Source organism: Oxyura jamaicensis, chromosome 2 (assembly GCF_011077185.1).
Source record: "Oxyura jamaicensis isolate SHBP4307 breed ruddy duck chromosome 2, BPBGC_Ojam_1.0, whole genome shotgun sequence".
In the NCBI taxonomy this organism is placed as follows: domain Eukaryota; kingdom Metazoa; phylum Chordata; class Aves; order Anseriformes; family Anatidae; genus Oxyura; species Oxyura jamaicensis.
In genome coordinates, this window is record NC_048894.1 from 103,274,066 (window position 1) to 103,298,999 (window position 24,934).

At 36.4% G+C, this 24,934-nt stretch overlaps 1 long non-coding RNA gene across 1 annotated transcript; it reads right to left on the reverse strand.

Annotated features, from left to right (window-relative positions):
• Positions 1 to 9,554: 9,554 nt before the first annotated feature.
• LOC118162829 lies at positions 9,555 to 24,466 on the reverse strand. Its single transcript, XR_004748654.1, has 3 exons — positions 24,361 to 24,466; positions 11,113 to 11,252; positions 9,555 to 9,662 (listed from the first exon to the last, which is right to left on the reverse strand). It is a non-coding gene; the product is annotated as an uncharacterized LOC118162829 (long non-coding RNA).
• Positions 24,467 to 24,934: the final 468 nt, after the last annotated feature.

Below are 24,934 nucleotides of genomic sequence, written 5' to 3' on the forward strand. Positions count from 1 at the left end.
CACCACAGTCACTACAGGAGGGCAGCCTTGTGAATTAGTTGCAACTGGTTTTAGAGACAAGAAGGAGATCAGAGGGAACCAGTGAAAATAGACAGCATGTAGGTGCCACTGTTAAGAAAAGAAAAAATGATAATAATAATAATAATAAAAAGTAGAGTTGAGAGTGAGAAGAAAAAAAAATCAATCCAGGAATATCATATTTATTCCCAAGACATCAGGATGCTGCTAGCTCTTGGTAAAACATCCCTCCTCATCTTACTGGGGAAGGTTGAAGCATGAGCCTTGGAACCCAGAGCAATGTTGGAAAGCAAGCATGACTTCAGCCAAAGAGAAGAGGATGATGTTAGGAAGTTTGGTATAATATTTTATGGTGTATTATTAATGATACCTTTCTGATTTAATTTGGATTTTAAGTATTAGTAACATTGTAACTGTTTTAATGATAACTGCATTCTATTTTGATTACGCTGTTAAGATTGTAGTTACACTAAGATAGTATCTCAGCTTCACATACTAGTTTTATTCACTTTTTCCCCTGCCCTGTTTGGAAATGGGGAGATCATTGTGCTGATGTGATTTCTGCTCCTGTTCCTGCTACATGTTGAATGTATGAATGTATGAATGTATGAAGATTTTCAGTGTAACCGTATCAAGATGGACATGATATTGAATATATAGGATCACTGAAAACTGCTTTTGGAAAGCTACAAGGACTGTGAAACTGACAGAGAAACATGAGAAATATATACACTAAAAAGATCTCAAAAAGAGATCATTTAGCTTCCACCATTTTCCAATAAAGTAGTAGGAGACATAACTGGAAACTTATGTCCAACCTCAATCACTTGGTGATTCTGTAATATGCATAAACATCAAAGTGATAATCAGATCATGGTCATTAAAAGAAACAATGATGGAAATTCTTTATCATTGTTAATTGTGTATTTCTAGAAACAAATGCCAGTGGATATGTGATTGACAGGGCAAAATGTTCTATATAACATACCTGAAATAATATAACTGTGATTCTGTAACACAACACCTACAATTTCCCCATTTTATCACAGAGCTGATGACTGAGCTTGGCCCACAGTATCTCAAAACCAGTAAACAATGACACATAACGTTATATTTATATTGCTCTTCTACAAGATCTGCCAAATTGACTGAACTGTAGTTCAGAACTGCAAACATATACTGATGCTTTAGTGAATCACTGAATCATTTAACTGGAAATGCCTCAGGGACTATAGATAAACTGAGTTTGATTTAACATTTTAACCAGTGAAAAAAGGGGAAAACAGCAAATTAAATGAAAAATAAATAAATAAATAGATAGATAGATAAATAAATAAAAATTAAAACCAGTGCTTACATTCAGCCTATTTCAGTTTGAAACCATGAAGGGAAAACAAACGAGTACAAGAAGCTTTCCTGTATCCCATCACATTATGCAAAGATCACATGTGGTCATAATCTTTGTACTCCTATGGCCAATCCAGAAAATTCTGAAGTTAGGTGGAGTCCCTGCAGTGGACAGGGTCAATCTCTCTGTTTGCAGAATAATGTGGCTACAAAGGCACTAGCTACCCAGTCCCAGGCTTCTGTGTTGAGATCTTCCTCAGATTTCTCTATATGGCCCTAGAATGTTGTTTTTGGGCATACCCTGAAAAATGTCTTATTTTCCTAGTAAATGCATATGCTTCTCTGAAAATCTGTTTTTCATTAGAAAGCATGTTATGAGTCTCTTAATTGTCCTTTGTAAGAGAATGCAGCAAGTAAAGGTTATTCTGAATTTTATCCAAGCTCAAGTACTGGGTATTTGCTAGCAGCCATTTCTGAATGAATAGAAAAATCATTATGATGTAACTCAACACTGTTGTTGAATGAGCAAGTTAAAATGCTATATATATTTTCATTTTATTTAAGTGAATACTTTTCAGGCATCACTTGAATCTCTGAAGTATTCTAGGACATACTGGAAAAGACTCTACTCAATCAGTTGCAAACACAAAAACATTGCCTATGTTCTACCTTGTTCTACCCCTCATGATTTCTAGCTTTTCAGTGGATTTCTGTCTTTTGGGTTCTGTACTCCTTTTGAGGTAACTTTGTGCTACACTATTCCTGTTAAAAATCTTGGGAAATTTTGCAATAACTTAAGAGGTTATCTTAAATTTCTGTAGAGTATCCCCAACGAGCAACAATGGAAGAGTCATTTTCATCCCAAGATTGGGGGTTATAACCAGGGGTTCTGCTCACAGCTTAGCCACAAATCTGTTGAGAAATACTGTGCTCCTTTGCAGTACTTTGCTTCCCCTAAAGTCCCTCCAAATGAGATGTCTTCCCTTATTTTGTGATAAATGATATTGGACTTATCACAAAACTTTACACCTAGGAGACTGAAAACATATGTTCAGTTGATGCAAATAAATTAAACTGGGAAGTTCTGAGATTTCACATGAACTTAAAATTTAGTTGAGAATTAAACTTTAAGATGTCTACTACAGCTAAAGTCAGAAAGTGAGTCCATGGTGAGGCAAGTTCGGAATCAAAGACACCTAGGCCTGACATCAGTGTAGCTTGCAAGGATACCTTGCAGACACAAGTATTCTCAGTGTGATAGTGACACATCTGTCAACTGAAATGGTAAGAAATCAAATAACAAACTACAGAGTTGTTCACCTCCAACAGCTCAGCAGCTGCCTTAATGAAACCTGCAACTTGCAGTTCTTTCCAGAATGCAGAGAACTAAAAAAATAAAAATTAAAAATTAAAAACAAACAAAAAAAATAAAAAATAAAAAAGAGTATTTCACATAAATTTCCCAACTGAGTTGATATTACAATTGGGAAATAACATAATATATATTAACATTATGTTACAAATAATGAATGTTCATAGCAACATGGTATATGCAGGAATGATATACAGGAAAATAATGCCTTTCAAGAATATTGTTATGGCTTTACCTAGGGACTGGACGCTTTTGAAAGCTACTATAAAACTATAACTTCACATACAAGGACATGATCCCTGCCCCAAGCAACAGTTTACACTGAAAGAGAATTGATATGCAAACTGTGAGTGGAGGTAGACAAAATCAGCTCTAAACAAAAGATGAGCTACTTGTGAGTGCTGTTATTTTAGTTCTTGAGAGGTCTTTACTGTCGCTTTTTTTTACCCTTAAACCATAAATATTGTTGGATACATTTGTGCAGCAATGTGAAGTCCTGAGAAGAAAGCCTTAAAGAGAGGGTAGCATTAGTCTTCTGTATGGATTGCTATCTTATGAACCAAGATTAAGCTGACAGAAGATGCTAAGATTTTTGTCTGAAAGGTAATGGGTAGATAAGAAAGGAGTTTGGGGACAAAATAGAATGTTAGCAATGTTAAAGAAAGTAAGTGCTTAGGCAGAAACAGAGTAAAGAAAGTTTACTTAAGTTTGTTCTGCTGAAACAAAATTAAACAACTGTAGGATTCACAGTGACTGTAGGACAGAAATAAGCTGGTAAAATAATGCATAAGAAAATGTACCTGGTGTCAGTGAAAGTTGGAGCCAGAAAGGTAATGAAAATAAAAAGGTCTTGAGACCTGGTAATGAGCGTTAGACTGTTTGGCTCACAGTACAGAAATAAAATGATGAAGGCTAGTAATAGGGAACAAATGTGCAGCTAGTACTCATTACATGGTAGAAGGCATAGAGGAACTGTAAGCCCTTGCTTAGGTCCAGCTATAACAACTGTATTGTGGACAATGGCAAAGAATTAATGTAGAATGAAAATTATAGTGTCAAACTAGAAATAAATTAGGAAAGATATGATCAGCTCATGGGCTCCATTGAATGGAATAGGAAAATTCATCCTACCAACAATGCATCCCATGCTTGCACCATTCAAGTTATTGTTCACCTTAGTTCTTAATCCATTTATAGTATCTTGGCATTCATTCAAAGGTGTATTTTCAGAAATTTTATTCACTACTTCATTTCTCTGACAACTTAGCTAGAAACTTTGTTTATCAGTAAAATAAAATAACAGAAATGTGTTTTGTAATCTAATGTATTAAATCAGACAGCAAACTGTTACTCTTTCTTCTTTCGTTGCTTTTTACACTTGAAATCTACTTTAGGTTTTTAGAATTAATAACTTTAGTAATTCAACACCATTCACATAATATGTCAATCAATTCAACTATATATTTTGTTATCAACTGGGGTAGGAGTTAAATTAGAGACCTAGTCTATGTAATTAAATTAGTTCTCTACATCAGGAAGAAATTCCTCCAAATATTTATCCACCATAAAAAATTGGTTGTGAACCAGTTATTTTAACAAAGGACATATTATCAACTGTGCAAGTGTTCATAATTAGGAGACTACAATGCTTCTTTTTTAGAAATAATTGCCAAATTCCACAAAAACAAAGAAGAGTTTAAATATTTCTCAGTCAAAACAATCTTTATGAAAAAGTTCATGACCAAGATCATTCCAAAATATACATCTCAGGTAGCAAAGATAAGACATTAGAGAAGGTAAACAATATGAAAAAGAAGCATGTTGATGTTCATTCACCCACAATGAAGCTTGAAGAATCAATCTCAAGGTAATATGTCACGTCACTGAAAAACAGAATAAGCTAGGTCATGTTTTTTTTTCCATTCTGTGGTCTGTAGCTCAAGAAGAAAGTCTCCTCCTGCGGGAAATAATTGCAGCTGAATTACCAGTTTACCAAACAGTTACCATCTTGACAGTGTTAACAATAAATTCCAAAAGTTCTTATTCTTTCAAAGCACAAATTTGTATACATTAGTTATTCTGTAAATTCCTGTTTTATGGGCTAGTTGTCTACCCGTACTCTAGAAATACATATTTTTTAAGAAATTTTGTCTGGATATAAACGGACTTTTTTTTTACTACCACTATTCAACAAATGTAACTTTACCTGTTTTAGCAGAGCAACCATTTAGCGTACTTAATGCCATGAGTGATATTATTAAAAAAAAAAAAAAAAAAAAAAAAAAAAAGGAATTTAAGGGTGTAGGAATGAACTTTTCTCTATAGAAAACTTATTTAATAATGACATATCACTCTGGATGTGGGTGTGAGTACATATGACAACTTGGAAGTGGGGGGATTCAGATGTGCAATTCTACATGAAGAAAAGGACAAAATGCTATGACAAATCACAGTCAGAGTGCTTTGAAGACTTGATAAGTTGTTTTGTTCTTTATAGACTTCAGCTCACTAATGACTGTGTTCCACAGATTACAGAAAGAGTAGTTCTGCTTGTAGGGTTAAGATTTTGTGTCAGTTAATACTTTTGTATTAACTGTCAGTTAATACAGTTAATACAGGCTTTTTTGGAAGACGTATTCCCTGAATTATCTCTTGAACTGAAATTTTCTAATAAATACATGAGTGAAGATATTTGATGTCGCAATTTCTGCGGTAGCTCTAAAACTCCTAAGAGTTTTTCTACAAGCAGGGAAGAAAGTGATCATTTTTATATTACTGAAATGTGGTTGAGGTTGCTGCTCAGCTTAGCACATAATACGTGCCCCACTTTGGAACATGATTACCTCATGAACAATGTTCAGATACCTTGGGATGTGTCAACAGAACAAAAATGCTAATTCATTTCTCCAGCTGATGTGGCTTAGATGGGGTAAGAATGCAGGATGTTTGATGCTGGTGAAATTAAAGTCCTATAATTTAAAATGAGAGCTATGTAATGACATATTGCTTGAACATTAGATCTGAAAAACAGTAACAGGAAGGTTCACACCTGAGGCTTCACCTCATTAGCCAACTGATGCACTCTTTCTTCTCATGACTATATTAAAAAAAAAAAAAAAAAAAAAAGATAGACGAACAATATTTATGTAAATAAAGCAACAACATTAAATCCTGTCAGCTTGTAATATTGCACAATACAACTTTAGGGAAGATAAAATTCCCAGTAGTCTTGAACATAGTAATACCATGTTCAAATTAGATAGACATAATTCTTACAAAGATTAATAGGTAGGTAGGTAGATAAATAGATTTACTTTAGCTTAAGTCTGCTGTCATTTCAAAAGATAAAAGAGTCAAACTGACTTGCCAAATACTTACAGATATTTTGGAGTTATATAGTTTTTTTTGTTTATTTTGGTTTGTTTTTTTTAAGAAGTAAAAGTGATTGGCTTTCCCCTCATGTTTGAATTAATCAGTATACAATTGAGCCTATTCATGCAGATGAAGCTTGTATAGCTTCATAGCTACTAGGTGGGTGAAAGTAGTATTTTCATGTTTTAATATTTATAAGTACTAAATGCACTACCAAGAAGACAAATTATAATACCTGATGAAAATACCCGATTTACATTCTATCTTATATTTCACAATACCTTTGTGCTGTCTATTATGAAGATGTTATTGTTCTTGTGAGTATCTAAGAACTAAGTTCTTAGATACTTGGCACTCCATTAGACTGCTTATTGTGTATTTCTGTCACTCAGAGTTGCAATTTCACATCTAATTTCTGCATTTATGTTGTGTGATTGATAACAATAATCAAGATAGAAAAGGCAAATTTTCTTCACTGTAATCACAATTTCTGGACTTATATCTATTTTTCTGATGTTTTGTTATACCCTGAAAGGGAAATCTAGTAAAGTCAAGCCTTAAACTTTTGTTACTAAAGTGAGCAAGGAGTTCTATGTCCATCCAACTTCTTAGCAGAACCAGAGCTAAAAGACTTTTAGTCAGTAGTAAATAGTTAGTTAGTAATAGTTAGTAATAAATAATCTATAAGAACCCTAAGACACTGAAAAAGACTTGTCTTTTTCAATATATGTCTCAGTTGGCAAAAATCCCAGAATATCCCACATTGAATATCTCACCAGAATATCCCTCTTGCCCAGGGAGAATACAGAGAAACACACAGGGAAACACTCCCAATGATCTTCCCATGTCAAAGGATCCTTCTGGCTGCTGATGTGGTTTTCAGTCCATGTTGCAAATGTGCAAGCACTACTATTAATTGGAATGCATATAGAGTTGATAATGATTCAACCTAAAAAATAAATAAAATAAAACTCTAATAACTACAGATAACATATTACATAGCAAAGTCACAGCCTACAAACACCATGCTTGTCATACTTTCTTTACGGAGGCATAATTTCTAAGCATATAAATAGTGTTTCTTAAAAGAGCATATAAGTATGCTCTTGGGACAGCTTGACAATGAGGCAAAGGGCTGAGTATTGAACTATTTCTGGTGCTAGCAGACTGGATAGTAGCATCTAATAGAACAGGCCTGAGTGATGGTTGTATTGCCTGAAGAACACAACTGAGATTCAAGCAAGACGAAGTGAATTGCCCATAACACTTCTATCAAAAGAAGCCAGCCAAGCATCTTGTAAAACGATATACAATGCTCCAGCCTTACATGAAGAATCACAACAACAAAATTATCTTCTGCTGCCCTTTCCTCCATAGAAGCATTAAAATTGCCACACTGCACAGCAGAGTAATCCAAAATTTCCTGGTTCTGATCTTCGTTCTCTCTCTAACATTGTCTCTTCATTCTCTCTCTTGGTTTTCTCTCTGTTTCCACTATAATACATCTACTTTACTTGTTAGTATATATATGCATATATATATATATATATATGGTATTAGAGGTAGCTTCTGAATTCATTCAGAGCCAAACCATTCATTTACAGTCACCCCTGAGCAGGCTTAGTACAAAAGAAGCTTACTACCATGCAATGTACTACAGCGTCTTTTTTTTTCTTTTCATCTTCCTTGATGCTGTATTTCTACTTCCGCTGAAATCAGACCTTAAACAGGTGTTTTCTTCAGAGTAAGATAATGTAAATTGCCCATAAATTGCCATATAAATAAGCCTGGACAAACAAAGTGTAGTGAAAGATGGTCCATCTTTAACCCTTTAATTTACAACTCAATCCCTGATTTCCAGTTCAAGCAAACAAAATGCAGGAAGCAGATGGTATAATCAGAAATGCTATGGAGCATTAGTTGCAGCAAAGGTGCTAGGCAGTCTTAATCTTCATGGTCATCTGCAGGACTAATTGTGTTCTCAGTGAATTGGTAGTATCTACAAGCTATTGTCATGTGAAATTTGCTTTGCTGCCACGTGCCATTATATATGTACTGGGTGCATCAGATATATATAAAAATCTTTCTTTTCTCATGTGCAGAGAGAGGAGGAGGCATTGGTAGGGGGAACCTGGAGCAAACTAAGAAAGGAAAAAAAAATAGCAGAACATTTGGAGATAAACAGAGTGCTGGAATAGTGAATTCATTGGAGAAGGGCTAATCTTGATCATCCCGAGGTGAATGCACATTCACTCTGTCAGCAATCAACAGCAGAAGCTCTGGGAGAACTTTGAACCAAGGCACTACAAAATGAATAAAGTAATCAAAACTGTATCTGAGATTTAATCTGTGGCATAACAGTAAAAATGAGCTTGGTTCCCATGTCTGTTTCTGTTCTGCTATTTAGAAATATTGCTAAAGTATTTCTAAATATTTAAAAAAAAAAAAAAAAAAAGTGATTAACTTGCAAACTTCAGTTTGCCTGTTGCAGATATTAATGAAATCAAAATATGCACCAAGGAAAACATAGGAGTTAGTAAAAATGTACTTATTTCAATTGTGTCATATAATTAAAATAGCAATAAGCTGTTTGGGGGAAATCACTAACATAAATCCCAGAGATGCTAGAAATACTTTGCCTGGCTGATACTCCAAATATGCTTACAGGTGTACTTCATGACCCTGAAAACAAACATCTGCATTTGAACAATTTAATTACATGACATATTGGTAACAGGAACAGATCCTTGAACAGATAAACTTTATAAATTTTATTCTTGAGGTGATCACAGTAAAAATTGGAAGCATATCTAGAATTCGTAAAGTAAGATCTCATGGAAATTGGCTTTCCTGAAACAAAATCCTGTGGGATCCAACAGTTTCTTGTATATTTGTTTTACAGAAAATTATCTCATCACATTTTCAGCAGTTTTCATTTAATTTTGTGAAGAGCGTCCCAGCCACAAGCTGTGAGGTAGTACACATAAATAATTAGAGAAGCAGGTTTACATACTTTTGATTTAAATAAAGTGTCAAAAACTCTTCAAGACTGATGTGTTTGTCAACAAAAACAAATGAAGAGGGGAAAAAGAGAGAGAGAAAGAATCTTGTCCAAGCTCAAGAGAAAACATGATTTGAGACTACCTGTAGGATAATATTTCACTGGACATGTTAGGTTGCAAAGACTTGTTAAGTCTACGTTTGCCCAGAGCAGAAGTGCCCAACATCCTCACTAGTACTGCAAGAACAAGCTGGAGATACAGAATTAGCACTGCACAGTACTGCCATCAAGGCAAGGATAACACTAGTAGGTCCTGCTGTTCACATAGACATAACTTGGCCAGTCTGTAAAGCTTTGTTCTCTCATATTCCAGCATGTATTTCCATGTTTGTTTTCCACTGAGATTAATCAACTGATCACAATTCCTTTATTTTTATGAAAAGAAAAAAAGAAATCAGATTCAACTTTTACTTTTTCTCCATTGCTGCACTTGCACTTATTTTTGCCAGTAGCTACACATCTGCAATTGTTATTGACGGTAGTGCTGGACATCTGCAACATAAATGAGAAAGAGTTTCTCAGAAGACTTAAAATGCCTTTGTGAAATACTATTCCACTATATTTAACACCTGTTCATTTAAACTTGCTGGAAGGATAAATATTGCCCAGAGACATAGCCTGGTTTCTTCTCCTGCTAGTATAGCATTTCTAGCTATATCTTTGAAAAATATTCACAGAGAAGATTAATAGAATTTCTTGCTTGTTCTAGCTAAAGAAAGCATACCCCAAAATATAACACATCCAAGACGCTGATTTCCATTTCTGTCACAGCAAAAGTACAGAATAGATCTGGATCTGCAGGGGATTTTTTTTTTTTCATTTTTCTTTTTTCCTTTTTCTCTTTTTTTGTTTGCTTTTTTATAATTTTTATTTTTTTAATAATGACAGATTTCCTCTTCTATGTGTGAAATTAGTTCATCTGTAGATGTAAGTTTAGTGGAAGTCCTGTAGAGAGTGTTAATGTGATGTAGATTGCTCAGTTTAAATCACTGAGAATTTTTGTATTGAAGGGATGTGTTCATTTTATGTTGCTGAGCATAACTGAAGTTTTTGATGAACGTTTGATTCAATATTAATAAGGGCAGTCTGCATCTTTGTCCCTTGAAGAATAAGAAACTGTTCCCATTGCTGTACTATATGAAAAATTTTACTCATACCAGTACCCTACACCCAAGATTTCTGATTGAGTAAGGCAGTGTTCCTTTGTATAGGGCCAATCTAAACTAGAAAGTGTTGCTGTTAAAGCTATATGAATGTACCTCAGGGGGAAACTACCCTCTGGGGACTCAATTTGTACCTGACATGTTCTGTCATTCTGGGAGATAATTTAATTATCCTGTAGAAAAAATCCCTTTAATGGGTACAAGCAGCTGCTCTATTAAACATATAACAATTCTAGTATAACTATAAATCAGAGACTTTAAAACACAGGTAAGCACTGTGTTCTTAAACAATAATATTTGAAATAATAAATATATAGATAAAAGAGAAAGCATAGACACTAATGCAAAATATTTTTCCTTGTTACAAAAATAATACTTCTATGTTTGCAATTTTTAACAAAATGAAAAGTTTTTTTTGTTTCACAACACCATTCCTGAATATTTTAATCAACATTTTTGTATGTATTATTTAGATAATTTATTTAATATAAGTCCAAAATTGTTTTCCTATGGAATAAAAACACTACATCTGCAGATGAACTGTCCTAATGTCTATGGAATGTAGGGTCTTTCTTTTTTGGGGGGAGAGGGGGACAACATGCATACTAGGAAGGTTTTTTGCTCCATTTTTTGTTCACATTTTAAATAAGCAACTTTGGTGTCATTTTATTCTCGTTTACAAAGAAATCAACTTCTTACTGTGTTCTTACATATATTTACTGCACATAAAGATAATACCTTTTCCCACCATACAGATAACCTCTGTCATATCACCTTACCCTCTTAAACATGAAATGCCATTTACTATGACATTTATAATATCAGGATTTCATTTCTCCTGTACTTGACTGCTCTATCACTTCCAGTAAGTGCACACAAACAGGGACAGCATCATAGCAGAGGGAGTCGTACAAGGAACCTTAGTACTGAGATAAAGAATGAGTAACTTTAACGTGAAAAACTGCACATTAGCTGTTCTAATTAGCAACCAACTAAAATTAACCAGAATACAAGAAGTGGAGTCCCTGGGGAGATGTAGGACAAAACAGCCCATCGCCTCCTGTTTCATCCCAACCCCACGGCCCTTCCTCATGGCCAGACAGAAGACCCACTCCCTTCCTCGCATGACACTGGCTCTGGTGCTGAGTGGGAGTTTACTCAGCAGAGTCAGACCCATAATGTGGAATAAATATATGCATTTTTCAATTGCCAAGTTTGTTTTCTGACAGCATGGTTAGCTGAACCACTTTGGCATAGCAAAGGAGCATCAGGACCAGCAGAAAGCATAAGGAGGCACTGAGGTCAGATGAGGGATTTATTAGCTCAGGCTGCCAGGTATTACTTCATCCCTAAGTGCACTGCCTGCAGAACATACTCATACAGAGCTACTGTCATTTCAGACAAATCAGTCCCTGAAAATGAGCCACTGATAATCTGCTGAGAACATGGAAATAAAGTGCATTGTTAAGGGTACTGCTCTGGCTTCTGGCTGAGAAAACGTAAGCTTAACCTTTACATCATCTCTCTCTGCCTCTGCTCTGTCTTAGGTCCTCCTGAAGAGATCGGTGACAGCAATATTAAGGTCGGTATGAATGAATTATGAATGAAGGTCAGTATATGCCATTCATTCCATGAATGGCATATAAGCACCAACAGAAACAGCAGAAGAAAAAAGAAATAGAAAGCAACTCTGTGAGGATGATACAGATCCTCAGTCCCAGAGCACTAGTACCAGCAGCAAACCGAGGGCCTGTCATTTCTCCACAACCCATATGGCTGCACTCCAACAAGACCTTGTTGCAAACAACTCAGTGGAAGACCCTAGAGCCAGCAGCAGAATGGTGGCAACAAGTTTGCAGCATGTCACACCCTCTTCCTTTCCCTGTACAATAGAAAAAGCAGCTGTGAGCTTACACTTTAAATTTACGTCCCAAACAAGGAAACGAAAGAGGAAATGGGTGGTAACATAGCTTCAGATTTTTGGAAACCAAGGCAAGCAATATTCTGAGGCAAAAGACCACCCTATAACAGCTAATGATTCCTTCAGGGTATATATATATATATATAAATATATATATAAATCTGTTCAAAATCTATCTTATCAAAAGGAGCCAAAGGTACATAGTGAGAACTTTCTTATCAAAAGGAGCCAAAGGTACATAGTGAGAACTTAACAGCCAGTATCCCATCTTCCACAGCTGATCCAGGCCACAGAACTTCAAAACAAATATCTTGGGCCGTGAAAGTATGCAGGGGCAAGGGTTAGCAGTTTCAAAATTGTCTTGGAAAGTTTATACATTCTGGGAATCCCCTTCTACAATGTCTCACACTTAATCTTTCCCTAAAGATCCCAATCTCACAAACAGGTAGATAAGGTTCTGTGTGTTGAAAATGCTGCTGCTACGCAGAGGCCTGCTATGGATTTACTGGTTGCCAGGCCTAAGACAGTCAATTTTAATTTTCAAAATGATTGCTACAAGCAATGTCTAACTGTGATATAATTCAGAAGACTCAGATGGTCTTAAAGGCTTTTGGGGAAAAAAAAAGTTAGTAAATGAAATATGTCTTTAGTTTTGTTACATATAAAACCCAAAAGTGTTACTCTATTTTTAGCAACAGCCAGCAATTTACTCACATTATTGGAACTACATTGCTTCACTAGACCTTGCTCAAGCCCTTTCTTCTGTTAATACTAGTACAACAGGCTCTTTATGTCACAAATGCCAACACAAGTTATCTCAGGAATAATGGTCCTGAGGGGGTCCAATTCTCAGCTGTTGAACCAGCAAGAGTGGAAGTGTTGGACTAGGTCAGGCATAGAAATATGCTGAGAATCTGTGCATGCAGCATGCTGACACAGCCAGCACTCAAAGCAGGAATAAGATGTGTGCTGACCTTTCCAAGGGATGGGTGAGAGGCATCCCAGCCAAAGTGACTGCAACAGGAGATAGGAAGACACCCTGTCTGTGTATTCACCATAGGTGGGCTTCAGCTCCATTAGGCAGACTTCAGTTGCAAAGTCAGACATTTCAGTTTCAGCATTTGCACCACCAGCATTCATCTAAGTGTCTCCATGTTCACTACATTCAGTGGTTTGCCTAACATATTCTCACATGCTGTTCAGCGGTCCACTGGCAGCTATGTTAGGGTGAGCTAAATACCTCTTTAGGTCCCGCTGCGAGTGCTTAAGGGCTTTAGGGCAGGACCTAGCTGCCCAAACATGGGTGCTTGCTACTGTCAGGTATGCCCATCCATGTAGAACTGATGGATGTGATACAGGACCTGTAGCAGTCTGCTTTCTCCTGGAGTTGTAATGGGGGACTTGAAATAATGCTTTACACCACCACCTAGAGCGACACTAGGCACCTCTCTTTAGGTGATTGTTTCCCTTTTTCCCTTTTCCAAGCCTGAGATTGATCCTGATTCTTGCCAAACCTGCACCATCTTATATTTTAAGGGCTATTCTGGAACGAGATACCCATGGAATTAATAATTTATAGAGTTAGGATACATGCTACTGGTTCATGTTAGGATACATGCTACTGGTTCAATGATTGCTCACTAGGAACATCTTCAAAACAATAAGGCACAACAGCAGCCACTGTTTAATATGTTTTTCCTCTTTCTTACAGCTACCTCTGCCTGGTAAGAGAATACTGAAAACTGTAAAGTTGTCTTTCAGACTTGAAGCAGAGTAACAGGTCTCAAACTTTAAAAAACTGCCTAGTCAGTTGACAGCTTCTGCCTCCTTAAGCCAGAAACAGCTGGAGAATGACAACCAGCTAGACCTTGCAATAAAGCAGTGATATCAAAGCTCAGCTTTTTTCCTAGGGGAAGGAAAAAGGCGTCTAGGGACTTGGGCTAGCTGTTAATTTATTCTCTCTTTTTTTTTTTTCTTTTTTTTTTTTCACCTGATGGTTTGAATGGATAACATTCTTATGTAAAACAAAAGCCAAAAGAATGCATTATAAATCATACTGAAAGTTCTTGCTTAGTTAGTAATTTCCGGCCAGGCAGTTGACATTGAAATAATTCCCACAAGCATTTAATCATCAATTTATGGAATTAACAATATATTTAGAAATGATTGTAGGGTTTTCAGGATCAAGAACCAATGCAATTAGATTCAGCACTGTCTTGTATAACTGCTGCCTGACACAGCCTTCAGTGCAGTGATAATGACTTATAGCATGCATCTTCAGCAACCAGTGGAGCAGGAGTTAGCAGTTCAGCTAGCCAGCAGTAAAGTTCACAGGAAATGACAGGGATTAACTGGCACAACAAAGCTAGATATTTTTCAGGTGGGATATATGAGAGCTGCTTCCACATATCAACACCAGTTTGACAACAGTGGTGCTTCCCAGGGAAAATTATTCCCCAGTTCAGTCACAGTATATTTGGAAAAGGGAGATAGATACTTGTTGGATTCCCTTATGTTTTTCTTCGGCTTCTTTAGTTCCTTCTGTTTGTATTTACTTATAATTTTGTTTCCTTTTTTCTTCATCTTTCTTTGGAACAAAGATCAGACCTCTGTGCCACTCTTCTACCATGCAGGTTCCTGTCCAAGAATAGTACCATGTCCATTCTAATAAGAAATAATAAATGTGTTCCAAACAATTGTAATTGTTATTATTTCTGACTTTGAAATGTGGATTTGACCTAGTGATCAAGTCATATATGCTTGAATTTCTATGACCTGCTGGAAACTGTTCTGGAAATTTCCATTGGGGGGGAGGGGGTTAAGAAAAAAATATAAAAATAAAAATAAAAGTAATAGAGCCTGATATCCTGAAATGGTTTGTTGTTGTTGTTGTTGTTTCCTTATCTCTAATTCTGATGTTAGCGTAAATTGCCCCAGTAAACTGCATTGTTTAGGAGTTCATAAACCCTGATCTTAATTTTTAATCTAGTTTTCATCCATTGCTGTTTAACATTAAACACTCACTTCTGCTGCTTAATTGAGTCACAATGGGAGATAATGTGTTTCTGTCGTGGATATGACAACTGTAGACAAGCATCTCTTCTTTATGATTATGTTTCTAGCTAGAAAACCTTCATTTTTTTAACATTGTCTTATAAATTATAGCTTTTAAGTGTTTCAAGGGGCTTGATGCTCACCTATGAATTTTGAATCATTAATTAGTTTACCTTGAAATGTAGATTAAAAAAATGAATAATGGATGTTTTCTGGTGCCAAAACTATACTAACCCTAGCAAATTTCCCAATAATGATTTTACATTTTATAAACAGTCAAAAAAAAAAAAAAAAAAAAAAAAAAAAAAAGTGAAGGCTTTTATTGTATTACATTAACAGGCAGAAGATGAAACAATATTCATTTTCTCTTTACCCTGATATACACTTATGACAAATCATTGACAAACTCTGAAATTAGTAGGCTCAAATTAATTCTTTAAAATATCAAGTAGCAGATAAATGATATGCCATCTGTCATTCTGTCAGAGGTTCTTTTTAGAGTATCATTGTTCAGGAATGAATCATAGAATGAATCATAGAATGGCTTGGGTTGGAAGGGACCTCAAGGATCATCTAGTTTCAACCCCCCTGCCATAGGCAGTAATGCCACCAACTAGATCAGGTTGCTCAGGGCTTCATCTAACCTGGTCTTAAACACCTCCAGGATGGGGCATTCACAGCTTCTCTGGGCAACCTCTTCCAGTGCCTCACCACTATCTGAGTAAAGAATTTCCTTCTAACCTCTAATCTAGAGGTTAGTTTAAAACCATTTATTTTAAAAGCATTCCCCCTTGTCCTATTATTATCTACCCAAGTAAAGAGTCTCTCTCCATCCTTTTTATAAGACTCCTTTAATTACTGAAAGGCTGTGATGAGGTCACACTGGAGTCTTCTCCAGGCTGAACAGCCCCAGCTCTCTCAGCCTTTCTTCGTAGGAGAGGTGCTCCAGCCCCTTGATCATCTTTGTGGCCCTCCTTTGGACCCGCTCTAACAGCTCCACATCCTTTTTGCACTGGGAACCTGGATGCAGGACTCCAAGTGGAGCCTCACAAGGGCAGAGTAGAGGGGAACAATAACCTCCCTCACCCTGCTGGCCACCCCTCTGGTGATGCAGCCCAGGACACAGTTGGCCTTCTGGGCTGCAAGTGCGCGCTGCTGGCTCATGTTGAGCTTTTCATCCACCAGACCCCCCAAGTCCTTCCCCATAGGGCTGCTCTCAGTGAGTTCTTCTCCCAGACTGTACTCATGCCCAGGAATGCCCCAGCCCAGGTGCAGCACCCTGCGTTTAGACTTGGAACCCCAGTATACTCTGAATGAGGTATTGTTTAGTCCTAGAGATTTTTGACCTCCCACTAGGTGGACTGAGCAAAGTTACATGGGAGCCAACACTACTTCACAGGGAAAAACAAAAAAACAAAAAAACAAAAAACATTGAGAAAAACAAACAAACTCCAAAATAACCTGATAGTTTTTGCCACTCAAAATAAGCTGCCTGGACAAAATGCTGTCCATAATTAATGAGAGGCCAATTTTATATTTATGCTTTCAGCTAAACAAAATATGGACAAACATCACTGTGATTTCAGAGGAGCACACTTCCCATTTTCCATATTACAGAATAATTATATGAATAGTTTTGCAAGATTAACATGGCTAGAAACAGTGTTACAGAATTATTATATGATAATATGAAACAGAGTTACAGAATTATTATATGGCAAAAGAACTAGTCCCACACAAAAAATAGAATCAGTGAAAGGGTGCATTTACAGGGTGCTGCAACAGTCTCTCCAAAGCAAAATAGTTCATTGTCCTGTGTTTGCACTTATTTTTTTCTATTTTTTCTTTTATGAAAGGAAAAAGTAGAGTTATTATGAAAAAAGAAAGAAAAAAAAAAAAAGAAAAAAAAAATTGTTCTGTTAGAAACCTAACCTGTCAAAACACAATTTCAACAGAGAATTTTCAACTCATACTATTTTCCATATCACTCTGACTCTAATTGCAACAAAGGAAATTTAATTTACATATGAGGAAAAACCTTCCCCTAGCATTAGGGAAAAGCAACACTGAAAGGAAAGTTGGGACATATCCAAAAGCAAAGGTTTCTTACGAACCTCCTTAGAAGAGCACCTGTAGAAAACAGAATAGGTGAAGGTGTTTCTGCCCTGAAGTCAAGGAATAGCCAAGCTTACCCCTATTTTCTGATTATTTTCTGTAGTTTTATTGAGCTAATCAAACCAACTGCCTAATGCAACTCAGAAGCCTTAATTCTAGCCTTCATACAGCAGACTTCACAAAAGACGGCTATGAAAGGCCTAAGGCTATAAGAACCGTAAGAGACATATAGAGCTATAGAATCATAGAACATCCCAAGTTGGAAGGGACCCATAAGAATCATCAAGTCCAACTCCTGGTACCGCACAGGTCTACCCAAAAGTTTAGACCATGTGACTATGTGCACAGTCCAATCTCTTCTTGAATTCAGACAGGCTCGGTGAAGTGACTACTTCACTCGGGAGCCTGTTCCAGTGTGCAACCACCCTCTCAGTGAGAACCTCCTCCTGATGTTGAGCCTAAACTTCCCCTGCCTCAGCTCAGCCCCGTTCCCGCAGGTCCTATCACTGGTTTTCATGGAGAAAAGTTCTCCTGCCTCTCCACTCCCCCTCATGAGGAAGTTGTAGACCGCGATGAGGTGCCCCCTCAGCCTCCTCTTCTCCAGGCTGAACAGGCCCAGTGACCTCAGCCACTCCTCATAAGTCTTCCCCTCTAGGCCCTTCACCATCTTCGTCGCCCTCCTCTGGACACTCTCCAACAGTTTCATGTCCTTTTTGCACTGTGGTGCCCAGAACTGCGCACAGTACTCGAAGTGAGGCCGCACCAGTGCAGAGTAGAGCAGGACAATCACTTCCCTCGACCGACTAGCAATGCTGTGCTATAATCTGTCACTCTCTTACAATACAGAATGAATGTAGTATTAGGGCAAATTATAGAGGTCTTATGCAAATGAAAAAGTCAGCAATTATCTAATTATATTAATTTTCTAGAGGATTAGTATTCTCCATACTTAACTATTGTGACACTGCCTCAAAGAGCTTTTTTTCTTCTTCTGAACTATTTATATATGTTTACAATGGTACTTTTTATGTATCACAGCTTGACTACTAGATCTGAGAAAGGTAAGGAAAAAAAGGTGATTTTCATTATATATCATGAACATCTCAAGTATCCTGAACTGATTTACCATAATTACACTTAAAGAGAAAAAAAAAAAAAAAAAAAAAGGCATTCTAACATTCTATAAACAAACAGCCTCTGATTTTGATTAAAAGCAATCAATTCACCATAAGCTAATGGCAGGTTTCAGCAGGTGAGAGAAGCACATAGAAGAAGCAGTAGAAGAAGCAGTAGCTTTCTGTTTGCATATTCCACTTTGATTTCATTTGTGCAAAACTTGGACTGAAAGCTAAAAGAGTGGCGAAAAAAGGAAAAATTTCATTCAGTGTCATGTCTCCTCTGTCGATGCTGCAGATACTGTAGCATTGTACACACTTCCTCCCAACCCCACAGCAACAGAAAGCAATCAAAGCGTGTCTCTTTAATCAACACATGAATCTGTTTAGACATTATGGTTTGATTAAACAAATACTGCAATTCCATGACACAATCCAGCAGGGATTCTGACATCTGTAACAAAAATCTGTTTGGCAAAGAACAAGAGTGTATGTAGTGGAGGAGGAAGAAAACTGGTATTATCAGTAACTGCTCCCCATGCAATAATTGTTCACATTTACTACAGCTCAGAGAAATTCCCCAGCTCACCAGATCTGCATAAGAACAACTACTGTGTGAAATGTAAGCCTCTGCTCTTTTGGAATCTTCCAGAGTCTGCACGTACAGTCTTCCATTAATGGTACTGTCACTTTGTCTCAAAGCAATTAATAGAGCAATCAACCCCAAGAAGGGAAGGAGGCAGTTTATGTCAGTAGAAATGCTTTAAAATCTCATTTCACCTACCAAATGCTACATACATGCATCTCAGTTTGTGAGAGGAGGAAGTTATTGCACTTTACTATTTATTTCAGTTGCAACCCAGTCTTGCCACTGTGCACAAGTGCTACCAAAATGCTTGAGAAACAATTTAGACACAAACTAAGTCAAAATAAGTCATTTAATGCAATAAAATAGTACACAATTTTTCATCAAAGTAGCAATTCAGAAGTCAAAATTATTACACATTTGCAGGCTAGTACCTTGGGGAACTATGATTTTTGCAAAAGCAGACATCAACAGGACATAAAAAATATCCCTCAGAAATCCACCTCCAAAGGTCTTTTTGTAGATAGGTAAGAAAGTTATAATAAACACACCCAACTTCACAGATGGGAACTGGAAATATCTAGAATCCTTTTAAAGTAAATATTAATATTAATTTTGTATCCTGTACCTCAAATAGAGACTTAGGGAATGATCAGAGTAGTAATAAGTCTTTTCTTAACAAAAATTTAAGTGAAATGTGTAAAACTGACTTTAGTGCTAGAAGTAGTAAACTGTAATGTATTTACTTCACATCAAGGGCCTGGTACTGCAAACACTGTTTTCCCATCCTTGAGGAAAAAATAAAAATAAAAATAAATATAAATATAAATTGCTATACCAATGGAATTGCCCTGAGAAACCCAGAAGATTAATCCCAGCATGTGGCCATTACATGTAATCTGTTTTTCTATATCCTATTCAAAAGCTCCCAGAAGATTTGGAAAACACGTTTTTAAAATACTGTGCAACTGTAGGTGGTTCGTAGAAGTGACTGCTGCAGAGCAATACGTTGCTAGATTTGCATATTGCATAAGCAGTAGCTCTTGGAGAAATGCCCACTACAAACATGCCTGCAGAGCACTCTAACTCTGGACTCTTCTCTGCGTTGAGTGGGATGAACCCAGGCTCATATCCCCAATGAAATCAGTAGCTAAATACACTTATGAATATGGTGTTTATGGTTAACAACAGTGGTTGGAAAAATAGCTTGTAATTAATCTGGGTTGCTGTGGCCATCCATCCTGGCATCCTGTACAATACAGGCCATAGATCCTCTATGTATTAATTGTTTAAAGTCCAATATTTGTGCTCGAACAAGAATTTTTGTTTTCACATCCATTGTCCCTATTGTTGTTTTTAAAACAAATAAACAAATAAATGGGATCTGAATATGTCCATCTTCAACTTTCAATATTTGTTCCTTGGTCAGATGTTTTTGAATCTCCTACTTGTATTTTCCTATAGGCTGTATTCATATCACCCCTTAACTGCCTCTCTTGTAGTCAGAGTGAATTAACTAGTATCTGGTGTCACATTGTGCTAATAGACTCAACTCTTTGTAGGTAAGGTAAATTTAAAAAATATTTTGCACATATCTTTAGAAGTTGCATGTTTCAGCAAATACTTGACACATAAAACAGATTAGAAAGCAATGCCCATGTGTAGCATTGTGGATCAAATTTCAAAAATATTTGCAAAGCATTACTGTATTCAGGTTTCTTGAGCAAGCCCTGCACCAGCCCTGCTGGTGAGTATCTAATCCAAGGACAGTATGTGTTCTGCTTTCGTACAAGAACCTAACTGTTCCTGGAGGACAGTCTGTAGGTGCGACATGACTTATCTCCCTGTTTTTCATTATAGTTCTTGTAATGCCTTAGAGTTTGCATGCCCTTTGCAATGCTGCTATTAAAAAGTAAGTTTATAAATAGAAAAGAAAATTGCATAATGTATATAAATCATGATCTTGGAAGTATCTTTAAGCCTAGAAAATGAATGGCTATTTCACTTCTTTTTTTTCTATCTATTTCTTGCTGAGCTTCCTGTATATGCCCATTTAACACAGCCTCTTAGTGGGAAAATAAAATAGTTCCCTTGAATCCAGTTGTTAGCAAGTACCACTATTACACACAGATTTTTATTTTATTTTTTTTATTTTTTTTGTAGCTGTGCATAAGCATTTTCAGGAGCATGGATCTCTCACAGATAGTAAAATACAGTCACATACAGTCACTCTTTACTATATCATTATCCTAAAAGGTGATATTTAAAATGATTTCACAGTTCAGATTTAAATAACATTTTTATTAATTATGGACTGCTTATAATTGCCATATTTTGAAATATCTCATTAGCCTTATATTACATAAGCAAATTATTATGACTGCATTATCATTAATAACTCTAAATACAAGTAATTTTCATAGTCTATACACTGCATATATCAAACTGTATAAATCTTTTTTTTTTTCCTTTTACTTTCTGAACTATTCCATCTTTTCAGGCTTAATGTAATTATGCCCCTTCTTTCAGAATAAAAAGCCAGCTATTTTGAGCTCTGTTTAGAGCAAAAAAATAACTAGTAAGCGGACCTGAACTATATAACAGGATAAGATGAAAAGTTAAAGCTCACAAAGTTTGCTGAATAAAAATATTTTCTGATTAAAATGGGGAGAGAGGTAGCCTTCTTTAATTGTAATACATACCATTAGAGATGAAAAATTACAGTCAATGTGCAAGAATTCTGTATTAGCTCTCCAGATCAATGTGATCAATACAGATGTTTTCACTTTCATTTATGATTAGGAGTATATCACATTTTTTGTAATTTAGCTTTTGCTTATAATACCAGTAGGAAAAATCTTATGTTTCTTTAGGGTGATTCAGTTGCACTGCCCATTGCTGGAAAAGGGAGAATGAGAATGGTCTGGTGTCCCTTTTGGACCAGGAACTGCCCCAGATGTGGATGTGTGTCTTGTCTGTTAGGGAATGGGTATGAGAGAATCTCTCTCAGAGCAAGGTGTCTCCAAAACCATGTTTCTTGATTCATGGAAAATTCAGGTAGTTTGGGGTACAAAAGAGAAATTAAATAAATTCCATTTCCAGAGCAGTTATTTCTGGGAAAACTGTGAGGTATCTGCATGTAAGGAGTTTGACTGGTGCAGGCTTCAGCAAAAGTTTTTCAGGGCAGTTTTTCTTTCTCACCCTGCCTTGCAATCTGCATAGAACCCCAACAGGCAAGTTAACAGAAGTTGTACAGACTGCTGTGGCCCTATGTAATGGCAGCCTTGATCAAGAATCATTCCTTCAGACATCCTCACCAACTACAGTGATCATTCCTGTTACAGGATCCTTACCATCCTCTGTAGTTTATAGATAAATAAATACCTGTAAAAATCTGTGCATTTTTTTCATTTGCTACCTATAAATTTTTTTAGTATTGATGACTCATTATGTGTAACCGAGGAAGATTAAAAAACAAGAATCACCACATTTCCAATCTTTGGTTTCTTTGTTGCTTTTTAATTACATTTGGAATAGAGTTCCAAGGGCTGACGAGAGACCATAAACAACAATATTCATTAAACCTCAACAATCTTGCATTTAATTGGAAACAGCCCCTTGAGCAACAAAAAACACCAATGAATGCCACCAAATCACATCAAAGTATCTGCTAGTTATAAGACCACTGGATACGAAGGTGAAACCCTTGACAAAAACAAAAACTACACAGCAAGGAGGCCATTAAGAAAGAAAGGAAAAAAAAAAAAAAAGAAAAGAAAAGAAAAGAAAAAGGAAAAGGAAAAGGAAAACGAAAAGAAAAAGAAAAAGAAAAAGAAAAAGAAACAATGCACAGAGATATAAAGATCCTGCACCCCATAACTGGGCATGACAAAAATTCAAAGACGACTCAGGTGGTAGGTATAGAAGAGGCCAGAACATATTGCCCATTACTGAATGTCTAAAAGAGACCTATACATCAATTTACAAACAAAGATATTTAGATTAGAAACTATTTATAGGCTCTATATTTGTTTAAGCCTCAGATTTATTTATTCCTGGATGCTTAAAAAAGTACAAAATTCCTGGATATTCAAACAGCTTTAAAATGTGAAACCCTTAAAATTTACACTGAAGTTACGGAAGGTATTTCAAAACTCATCAGAAATCCCAAATCATAGGAAAGGCCTAAAAAAAAAGCAAACAAAAAACAAACAAATAAACAAAAAACTCATATGGCTCATTATCCAGCTGAGTGAGGAAAATAATTTACCCCAGCTGATATCATCCAAGGAAAAAAAATGGCTATATTTTTAAATATGCCATTATCCTTGTCTTCCTTGCCCAAAACATTCAACTTCTTCATAAATGAAAAAATCCATATTCTACACAATAAAAGCAGTATGTCTTTCTCACAGGAATAACTCCCACAGGTGATAAACCTGTAGAACTCATGGCAAAAGAAAGCACTGAAGACTAGAAGATTATATGAACACCAAGGAGGACCGGACAACTCCATTAAAAAAGAAAAAAAAAAAAGAAAAAGGAAAAAAGAAAATAATAATAATAATAAAAAAAAAAAAAAAAAAAAAAAAAAAGAAAAAGAAAGCTTACAAAATACCCCGAAGAGAAATCCTGTGAACTGAAACAATTGGAGCCTTGCTCTTAGGGCACCCCCCAGCGTTTACTGTTATGAACAAAATATTTCACCACCTGGACCTCTGGTTTGACCTGAGCTCGCTGTACCTATGTTGTTACATGCCCTCGTGGTGGTGCCACCTCTGAGGTGATTGGTCTCTGCCAGCTGATAGCCCCTGAGAGAAAAACCTGTGGTTGGTACTGAAAACTCTTGTTTCATCATTATCCTCCCATCCCCTTCCCTTTGTGCTCCCTGTTGTAGTCCTCGACAGGGAAGCAGCCCAATAAGCTCCAGAAGCTGGTGTGGTCTCATGCAAGCCCTTTTTAAATGAGCAATAGCAGGTTGCAGTGAAGCAGCCTTAAGGCTCAGGTGCCCGTGCAAGCCCAGTTTCCAGCATAATCCTGTGCAGCCTTTGCTGTTCACAGCAGCTGCACTAAAACTGATAACAAGTCTAAAACTAGCTCTGAGGGGGCTCTATTTCACTGTAAATAGGCCCAAAAAATGGCTAAAAAGCTGCTGTGTGATTCACCCATATGCAAGGGCAACTCAAAAAAAAAAAAAAAAAAAAAAAAAAAAAAAGAGTTAAAACAATTTTTTTACCTCAAGGGCACTGTGCAGGTAAACATGTTGAAGATGGTGGTGTGCAGGCACTGCAGCAGTAGACACCAAGCTAATGTCTGCTTCTTCATTTGCTTTACATTGACTTGGGGGAGGGGGATAGAGTCACTCCCTTTTTCTTTCTTTTGTTGCTTACTGAGTACAAATGACACTTGCAAAGATTAGTATGGGTGAAAAAAAAAAAAAAAAATCAATTTACTGATGCAAAGACTTTCAAGTTTTTGCTCCAAGACTTAATTCGTATACGTGGCCGAGAATGACAAATAAATATAAGAATCTTTTCAATTATACATAACAGATAACCAAACATTGCTTATGGGAAATGTGCTTAGTTGGAATAATAGACAGGTAGATTCAAACTAGATTGAGAACAACATGTGAGTCGTTGTTGATTTTCTGCCACACCAAACTAATAAAGTATTCAATAAAAGCATGCTATTAGTAGTCAAAGTCAATAGTCAATAAAAGCATGCTATTAATTGTCAAAATTAATAGTCAAAGGAAAAAAATACAAATGCCTCAAGAAATGCTCTCTTCCTTCTGTTTCTATCCTGAG